The sequence below is a fragment of the Centrocercus urophasianus genome, unplaced genomic scaffold, assembly GCF_019232065.1.
Source record: "Centrocercus urophasianus isolate 14NV4802_14NV808 unplaced genomic scaffold, USGS_Curo_1.0 seq_43, whole genome shotgun sequence".
NCBI classification, from domain to species: domain Eukaryota; kingdom Metazoa; phylum Chordata; class Aves; order Galliformes; family Phasianidae; genus Centrocercus; species Centrocercus urophasianus.
Window position 1 is genome coordinate 2,066,271 of NW_024885011.1, and position 9,358 is coordinate 2,075,628.

Below are 9,358 nucleotides of genomic sequence, written 5' to 3' on the forward strand. Positions count from 1 at the left end.
GATACTTTTTTTTTTCTGAAGAAACATGACCCCTGACCATTGCATTTCTCGTCGAGAGTGGTATCCAGCTGAGACCAGCTCTGCTCAGCTCCTGCTGGAGTGGTTTCAAACACATCCTGATGAGACTGGTGGCTATAACTGGGTGGGAAATTGTTTTTGAGCCCTCAAAAATGTTCAAGATTTCAAAATTTTTCCCGTTCCACATGGGGATGAATCCAGAATTGTTCAACTTTTTTTTTTTTTTTTTTTTTTTTTTTTTTTTTTTTTAAAAAAAAAAATTAAAAAATCATGGAAACCATCTCCGGAATAGCCAATAGCCATCGGTCACGCTGAGCAGAGCGGAGCGGGGATCCCGCCCGCCGCGCTGGTGGCTGCACTGGCACAACCACTTCTCCTCCCTCCCAGCATGGGACGCCCATCCCGGACCTCCCCACCTTCTCTGGTGACAGATGAATCCAGGACAACTTTCCCGAGTCACCGCAGCGTCCGTGCATCCCTCAGGCGAACGCCAGCAGAGCCATCGCCACCTTCTGCCTCGGGAGGATGGGCGTTTCGGCAACTGCTCACGCTTTCAGAACCTGCTAGAAGCTTCACGGGGGTTTAGAGATGGCTGGTGTTCAACAGGAGCTACGCCCATCCGCTGCCGGCTCTGAAATTAGCCACCCTTCTCCTTGGGATGGATCCTGGCAACCTCAACCAGCTTCTGCTTTGGGTGCTGCACAGCCGCAGTGGTGCTGTAGGGTTTGGCAGAGGGGTCCCAGAGCCCTCCTACATGGGTGCGTGTGTTGGGGAGAGGTCGTGCATGCTGAGGGCAAAAGGTTGCTAACAAGCAATTAAACAGGGGCTACTGATGGAAGAATTTAACAAAACCAGCCCCGCAGCAGCATGGGGCTGCAGCCACAGCTTGGAGGCTCCGGCAGCTCCCGGCCATCCCTGCTCTGCCCGTGGCTTTTTGCCTCTCCATGAGATTGCTCTGAAAGTCAACTGGAGGGCAGGAATAATTTCTGAAAGCTGCTCCAAATGACACAATATTACTCAACTAAAAGCCTGCCTAATTTCTACAGCACAGCTTCCAGAGAAAGCTGCTGCTATGGGACATAGCAGGAGGGTTCACAGCCATGGCCAGCTGCAGCTGGACTCCTGCTGCCTGCAGGAGGTGGTGCCAAGGGCAATGGCATCCACGCACAGGACAGTGGCACTCGTGCAACCTCAGGAGTTCTTGCTCACCCAGGCATTCTCTCAGATGCTGGGATGTTGCAGCAGCCGTTCCCCAGGATGCTTGCTCCCAGCAACCAGCACGGCTCCATGAAATGGAAACCCAGGGCAGAGAGGAAGGCCCCATAGATCAGTCTGGTGGGACACGGCATGTGGATGTGGCTGAAAGCACTTGGGCTTTGGGTGACCTGATGATTCTCTCCATGTTTTTGCTGGCAAGTGTTTAGAGCCCTGAACTTCTGGGCTTTTTGGGGTGTGCTCTTTTCCCACATGCAGCTACCTGCATGTCCCCAGGGCAGAGAAGCCTTTTCACTAACACAACACCAGAAAAGAGAAGCCAAATTCTGCCCATGTGCATTAAGAATACAATGAGTGTCTGCACAGGGTCGGACATCTTTCCTCCAAAGTCCCAGTGGAGCCCAGGCAGCCAGGCTGCTGTCACTGGTGAGGAAGCTCAGTCCCTATTTATACAATCAAGCACGTGTAAAGCTGATGAAAAGCTACCATGAAATCCCATTGCACAGCAGTAACAATGAGCAAGTGCTGGCTTCCAACACTGAGCGCCCTGCCAAGGAGCAGGCAAGCACCAATCCTGCTAGGCTGCAGGGTCCAGATGCTGCTGCTGCTGTCACAGCTCCTCTTTGAGCAGGTCTGCATGAGACTGGTCACAGCTCAGCCACCTCTCCCCGTCTGCTTAAGCCCTTTGACAAAAATGAATGCCCAAAGACTTGGAGACTCCACTTGGTCCTTGCTAGAAGAGTCCTTATCTGTAATGAGCAGTGGGCTGGCACAGGCACTGTGTGTTTGCTGGCTGAGCGGGTGCACCAGGAGGATGCTGGGCTCTGCTTCTCATGCACCACATGCTCCTTTCAGGCTTAGTTCCCCCATTTTCTCTTTGGAGGAGACAATCCTCTTGGGAAAACATCCTGAGAATAGGGATGCAGGGCCCAGATGCTGAAGACAAGCAGATGAAGTTGTTTTCCATTCTCTTATTGTGCAATGGCTGCAGAGCTGGAGACGCTTTTCCTTTGCTACTGAATGTGGGGGCTGGGATGACAATACACATTGTCATTTATAAGCACTCCATGTCTCTCCTGGGAGCTACGTGCGTAAATCTTATATTTGCTTTAGCATCCTTTTGCTCTCTTGCATTTTGCATCTCACTCTCTGCCTGTGCTGTCTAACTGTGGGATGGATATCTCCAAACACCCAGTCCCAGGAGCACTGCGTCGGTGCTGCTGCCGTACTCCTCTCCTCCCACAGTATGGGAACGGCTCCTCCTCGAACACAACAAACTGCTCAGCAAACCCATCCCAGCCAACCATCTTGCTGCTGCCAGGTGCCTGAGCAAAGTGCTGAGGACATGGCCAAGAGCCTGCAAGAACTGATAAGCCCTTCCCTTTGTGCTTTGCATTTCCCATTCGAAATTTTATAGGATTTCCCCATCACTCGGATTTAGGAATGTGCTCCCCAGCCACCGGTACCACCAAGCTGGCCATGGGAATGGCTCTCACGTGCCATCACAGCTCCTGGCCCCGCAGGGCTGCCTTGTGCCTGGCCCCTCTGCCTTTGGTGTCCCCGCCGTGGGGACTCATCGGCTGATGCCGCAGGATTTCCTCGCCCCGCCAGGGCTGCACAATAGCGGGGACAGGCTGCTCCGCAGACACCCTAATCCCCGGGTGATTGTGCCGTGCTTCGGGGGGGGACAGCGGCTCAATGATGCTTTGCAAGGCTAGCAGGAACGTTAATCCGTACAGGAGGAAAAGGTGACAATTATTGAATGCCGTGGCTGGGAGCTTTTGTGCTGCCCTTGGGATGGTGGGCTCATCCTGGGCAGTGGTTTAGGCACTGATGAGGACCTGCGCTGCATGGGGCCACCTGAGCATTGCCTGGATGCAGGCGTAGGGTGGGAGTAAGGACAGCATCTGCGACCTGAGCCGTGCTGCCAGATGTCTGCGCAGCCTGGCCCTGATTCTGCTCTGTCCCTTTGAATTTCTGTCCGAGGAAGGGAATTTCTGCCATCATCCAATGAAAGCACAAACATGCACATGGCCAGCGCACCCCGCGGATGGCTCTGGAGAGCAGTGGAGTTTCTTATTGTCTGCGTTCAGCTTCCAGAAAATTGGGTGTCTCTTACAATTCAGAGCTTCCCTAGAAGAAATGCAGTTGATGAGCTCCGGCTCTCCGGCCATACGCAGCTTTAGCAAGGACGGCATAGCAGGCGCATTTGTCATCCAAGGGAAAGGCTGGGAGGGGTCACACTGAGGGCAGCATGCCCCGCAACCTGCCCTGTGCTGCAAGGACCCTGTGCTGTCCCCACCTGACCCTGGGCATGACCCTGCTGTACACTGATAGCCAACAGCATCCCAAACACTGGACCGGTGGCAGCAGGGACATGTGAGTGGCCGGAGCAGGGGACAGAGCAGCGAGCAGACACAGGGCAGTGGGTGTAAGTGATGCTGTGTGGCTCATCTGGCCGCGTGCATGTGTGCTCTCTCCTATGTGCGTGTCTGAAGCGTTGCAGCTCCGTGGATTTCAGGCACCGCAGGCAGAGAGTACAAATCTGCATTTGATTAAAAGAGGCCTTTGTAATATAACCTATATGAGACTGCACTTAACACCCATCATCCTGAGGAAAGCCCAGGCACTCCTCCAGCCCGATGGGCTGCGTGCCTCTGGGGCAGATCTCCCAGGGACATGAGACTGCCGGGGCAGGAACTTGGACTGAGTTTCTGTGTGGATTCTTCCCCCTTCGAGAGAGGCACAATGGGGCTTTGCATGAGTGATACAAACATGCCAGTTGTACTTAAGGTTGACAAATAATGTAAACCACACAATCTGGTTTGAGGGAAACGACTTCACCACAATTTATTTTAGTGCTTTAAACATCACGCCAAACTCTGTAGTGAATTGCTAAATTAATGCCGGGCTGCCATCTAAATAGACATCTTCAGATCACAAGCATGTTATAGAGGGAACAGTTTCCTTTGAAATGGTTCCCACAGCTTAAAGGCTGTGCAGAGAAAAAATGTGCCCAGGATTCAATTGCTGCCAACATGTGGTGGCCACATTTCTCGGCCGCTATTGGCCAAGACGCTCTGCAAAGCTGAGGAAGCATCATTTGAGGTGGACTGATGAACTGGTGATTGTGGAGAGGCAGGGAATGCCATGGGCAGATCCCTCCAAGGAGAAAGATAGAGCAGAAGGGCACTCACTCCAAGCTCTTGGTTTGGAAGAGGTGTGATATGTCCAGGAACCCTCTGCACACTTTCTGTGTTGCTTGTGATGAAGCAGAGAGCCCGGCAAAAGCATGATGGATGTTTATTCTACTCATGATTTTCCATCAGCTTCTTGAGTGATGTAATCAGCACTGCTGTGTTAACTCTGCTCCCCTGGTGGCAAGAGATCAATGGCAATTTCCACCCGCTTGCAGTGGTGTCCCAGATCTCATAAAAGAAAAGCTCATCAGGTTCATTGGGCAGCCAGGCTGCCCAGGGATAAGGCAGGCTCACTGGTGCTGCCAGGAACTAGAAGCTGTTTTAATACCTTTCTCAACCCAAAGTCCACGAATGCAGCAGTGGGGGTAAAGAGAGCAGAGGTGAGCCTGTCCCTCAGCAGGCTGGAGCATCTAGGGAGTGAAGCTGGGTGTGGAATGAAGGATGTGCTGAAGAAAATGTCCTCATCCTCATCCTCATCCATCGCCATCCTCACCAGCTGTTCCCTGGGTGCATCCAGCTGCTGGGTGCTGCAGAACTCATGAGGACAAATGCACAGCCCAGTGCTCACCCCAGCACTCTGCTGAGGTAATAGGGCCAGGAGAGCTGCCCCCTGTAGCCCTGGAGCAGGGAGGCTCAGGGAAGGCATAGATGCCACACGTGTGCTTCACATCAGCCCTTCAAACTCTGGAGGTAGCCTTGCATCCAGCAGGCAGGCTGCTAGCAAGTACCCCATAGACAAAGAATGAGAAGACAAAGGAAAGGGAAGGGAGCTGTCACTTGGCCACTGTTCCCACCCAGGCAACTTGCTTTTTGTTTCCCCATCACCAACCCGAAATCCATCATCCATGCTTTCGTGGCTCGGTCGTTCTTTCCCCTTATGGTTTCCTTCAGCTGAGCTGGAGGAAGAATAAAGAAATGTCTTTCAGGGCCCCAGCCTCTTACAAGGCTCATAAATATGTCTCTGCTTAAAAACTCAAGGATTAATTAACTCATGAGTATCTCCCCTCCAAAGCTCTGGGAAAGAGCACCCTCCTGTGCAGGAGGCAGCCCTTCTGTGGGAGCAGGATGGGGATGGGAATGGGTGCATGGATCCCCAGCTCCCCACTGGCACTGCTACCACCAAGCCCCCAGCCTCATGGCTGCTGTGGGGCTGCGCTGCCTTTACTGTGTTTTTAATTAAGAGCAATTAGACAATACCCACACTTGGTGGTCTGTCATAAATTTTGTGGCTGACGGTGCCATGGGGAAGCTTTGAAGCAGGGGTTGGTGGCTCTGGGCGCATCTCAGGGCTGGGTTTGTGAGAAGTGCCAGTCACCTTCCTCCCGTGTGACCCCAAAGGGTGCCCAAAATGCAGTGCTGCCATTGAGTCCTGCGCCAGGGGAAACGCACTGCATTCATGGGTGCTCCTCCCAAGGGGGGGCAGGGGTGCAATGCTCGATGCCTGCACAGCACCTGGCCTGCATCCATCTGCCCTGGGGTCCCCTCTGGTTCCTGCTCCACACCCCAGCATGGTCATGCCCTCGCAGCCCCTGGGCAGGGTGGGTATCCACCGCAGCCGTTTGGTCCTTGGCACAGCGTGACCGCCCAGCAGTGGCCGGTCCCTGAAGAGCTGGAGCTGCCAGGAGCCACTCCTTCCTCAGTGGGTCCGCGCGGAGCTGGTACGAAACAAACAACTTTTGCAACATGTTTTGTTTTCCATCATTACATTTTAAAAAGTAAATAAATTAAAGCCATTACACTGCCACTTCGCTATGTCAAGTGTAACCTGCACGGATGCAGCACACGTTCTCCCCAAGGCTTTGTGGCACTCAGGAGCAGCACAGGGACAGTCCCTGCCATGCCACCCCTGTGACTGTCACCTTCTCTCCTGCTGACCTTAGCCTGAGGCACACAGGGCTGGAAGGGCGCGGGGAGCTGAAGCACAAAGGATGGGGTAGCTTTTGTAGGGCTGGCACAGGGCTGTTCTCCACCCTGTTGCATCTCCCACCTGCAGAGCCCAGGCACAGGGCTGGAAGCATCTCACCTGCCATGCTCACACCTATCCACTGCAGGCAGAGCCAGGCTCTCATACAGCTCCAGGGTGATGCACTCCAAATCCTATTGGAAACACAAAGCGGAGAGGGAACCGCTCGTGCTGGGAGCACCACCAGATGCCTGCATTTTGTCCTCTCCATGAAGGATGCTGTCTGCACCAGGGACAGACCCTGATGCTTTTGGCATCGCACTCAAAGCACCCACTGATGTCATGTGAAGTGCAGCTTGGCCTTGGGTGTGAAGGGCTTGGCGTGGCTTCCAGTTGGCCTCCTCGCTGCTTCCCTCACTGCTCGGGGATTAATTTGCTCTATTGGAGGGGTAGCTTTCAGCTGAGAAGCAGGGATCTTCTGGTTTACCAGTTGGTGAAAGTGGCTTCCAAAGTACAGGCCTCCCCTTCTGCTCACAATCTGATTAAGGAAGAGCAGCAGCAGCCCCGGGTTGCTGCCATCACATCACTGCCTGCTTTCGTCCCAACACCAAAATGTGTGAGCGTGGCAGCAAGCCCGGCCTCCATGCAGGTCTAACGTAGAGCAGTTGCCATGAGCAGCAAAAAGAAGAGGAGCTCGTACTGTAGGAGCTGCTGCTGAGAAAGTGCTGCAGAAATCCAGCTGTGCTTTCATCTGGGTGTTCTGTGTTGGGCACTGGGCAGAGGGCACCGGGCAGCTGAGGGGGAGAGCAGCACGTGGGGCTTCACTCTGAGCCAGAGAAGAGGAAACATTTCAACAAACCATTTTACCAGAAAACATGCAAGTGACTTTTTAAATAACAACATCCAAATGAAAACAATGTGAGCTTCAAAGCCTGTCCTCGAGATTCTTTGTGGTTCGGGGATTTTCTGAAAGGAGGACTCCTTCTGAGTCTGGAGAAAGCACCCAGACCCCCTCTCCCCTTCCCGGAGGTGCCTGCAGTGCCCACCCTGCTCAGTGCTGAGGATGCTGTGCTGCTTGGGGCTCTGCTGCCGCACAGATCGACTGTTTGGTGGCTGCCCCTCTCCCAGCATTTACCAGTAACAGAGGCAGGAGCCCTGACGAGAAGCGTGGCAACTGCTGTGGTTGCTCTAAAAGCGGTCTCCTGTTACCGAAATGTAAATGTTGACGTTTTAGGAGAGGAGATGCTGATGAAAATGGAGCTGGCCCTGTTTGTTTGTTAAAGCAGCTATTTTAAACAAGGTCTGTTCACACAGCTTGCAATTCGGAAGGAAGTTTTTCCAGCCATAATATCCTAGCTCAGCGCTGGGCAGACAATGGTTCAGCAGTTGCCCTGGATTAGCTCAGTGAAGTCACCCCACGGAGCCCAGGGAAGGGCTTCTGGGAAGCGGCGGGGTTTAATTCAGCGCCGCGGGGCAGGCGGGCAGGGGGGGGATGTCCTGCAGTGCTGGACACCGCACAGCTCTGCGTCTCAGGACAGCCCTCAGCACGTCCCTATCTTCGTTTTCCCCCAAGGAATAAAGCTCACCTTTAAATGTCACCTATTTATCTATTTGTTTTTGCAAATGCGAAGCATTTTTTCCTTAAAACGCTTCCCCAAGCAGTGAACCTGGGGCACGTCTATGTCCCTACCAGCAGCACCGGCAGTGGCGCTGCTCTTTAGCAGCACTGTGTTCACCAGCAGAGCCAGAACGATGAGAAGAAGCTCCTCCTGGAGCTGGGGAGGTTGCACGGTGTCTTTCAGGGCTGTGCCCTGTGCTTTGACCTGGGCCAAGCACTGTGCCATGCATCCTGCCCCGTGCCATGTCCCATGCCATGCATCCCACCATCTGCCATGCCCCATGCCGTGCCCATCACCCTGTGCCATTCCCTGCACTGCAGCCACTGGGTACTGAAGCCCTGGCGTCACATCTGCTGCTCCCTGATGTGTTTACTTGGGGAAGCAGACGGGGCTCTTAGAGGGTGGCGGAGGCGGCAACACCAATTCCTTTATTCATTACAGTCTCATATACAAATAAAATCTTTACAAGCTTGACTTGAGCTTTTAAAAATGCCGTTTAGGACGTGTCATTTGTATTGTCTGCCTTCTGCTCCCTTGCACCACGGCTGATCTCAGCGGCAGTAAAATCCCTCTTCCACGTAAAACCCAAATGAGTTTATTTTATTTGCAGGGCAGGGTGAGGGGAGCATTCACCGAGCTGCTCCCGTTGTACCTCACGGCCCTGGGCTGCACAGATGACCCTGTGTGTCCCCTTCATGCAACATCCCATATGATTGTACTGGGGGAGTCTCAGAGAATGGCTGTGGTGTTGCCAGAGACATTAGAAGGAGATGCAGAAGGTTGCAGCGAGGAAATGCCCTCCCTATCTCCAGCTGCTCCATGGGTGCCAAGGTGTGAAGGTTCTGACTCCAGACGTGCACATGGAAATGCTCCATGAAGGGGAATGAATTGCAGGAGCACTGGTCTGTAGCATGAGGTTTCTTTTGTGAAGGGCTGAGATGAAGCTTTCCATTTCTTCCTCCTCTTGGTGAATCTTATTGTGATTAAATTAAAGGAATTCTCGTTAAAATGTTAATATCCTTCTAAGACTGTTAGTTGTTTTTCTCAGCTCTCTCTGGTCTCCCTTCAGAGCTTTTGCTGCCTTTTCCTAACGTTTTCCAGCTTTTCCTCTCTTTTCTCACCGCCCCCTTTTTCCAACACTCACTGGAAAGTTACAACCGCGACTGCCTGGTGGCTGCAGGCACTGAGTCACACGAGGATCCCCATTGCAGCTCGTAAACAGGAGAAACACACTGCTGCCTTGGGCATGGGGCTGTGAACTGCCACCCCCAGCCCTCCCAGGGGACTGCTCCGGGGGCTCAGTGTGCCCTGGTGCCTGGCAAGGGGATGGGTTGGCAATGGGATGGGGATGGGAACAGGTAATGAGATGGGGAAGGGGATGAGATAAGGATGGGATGGAGATG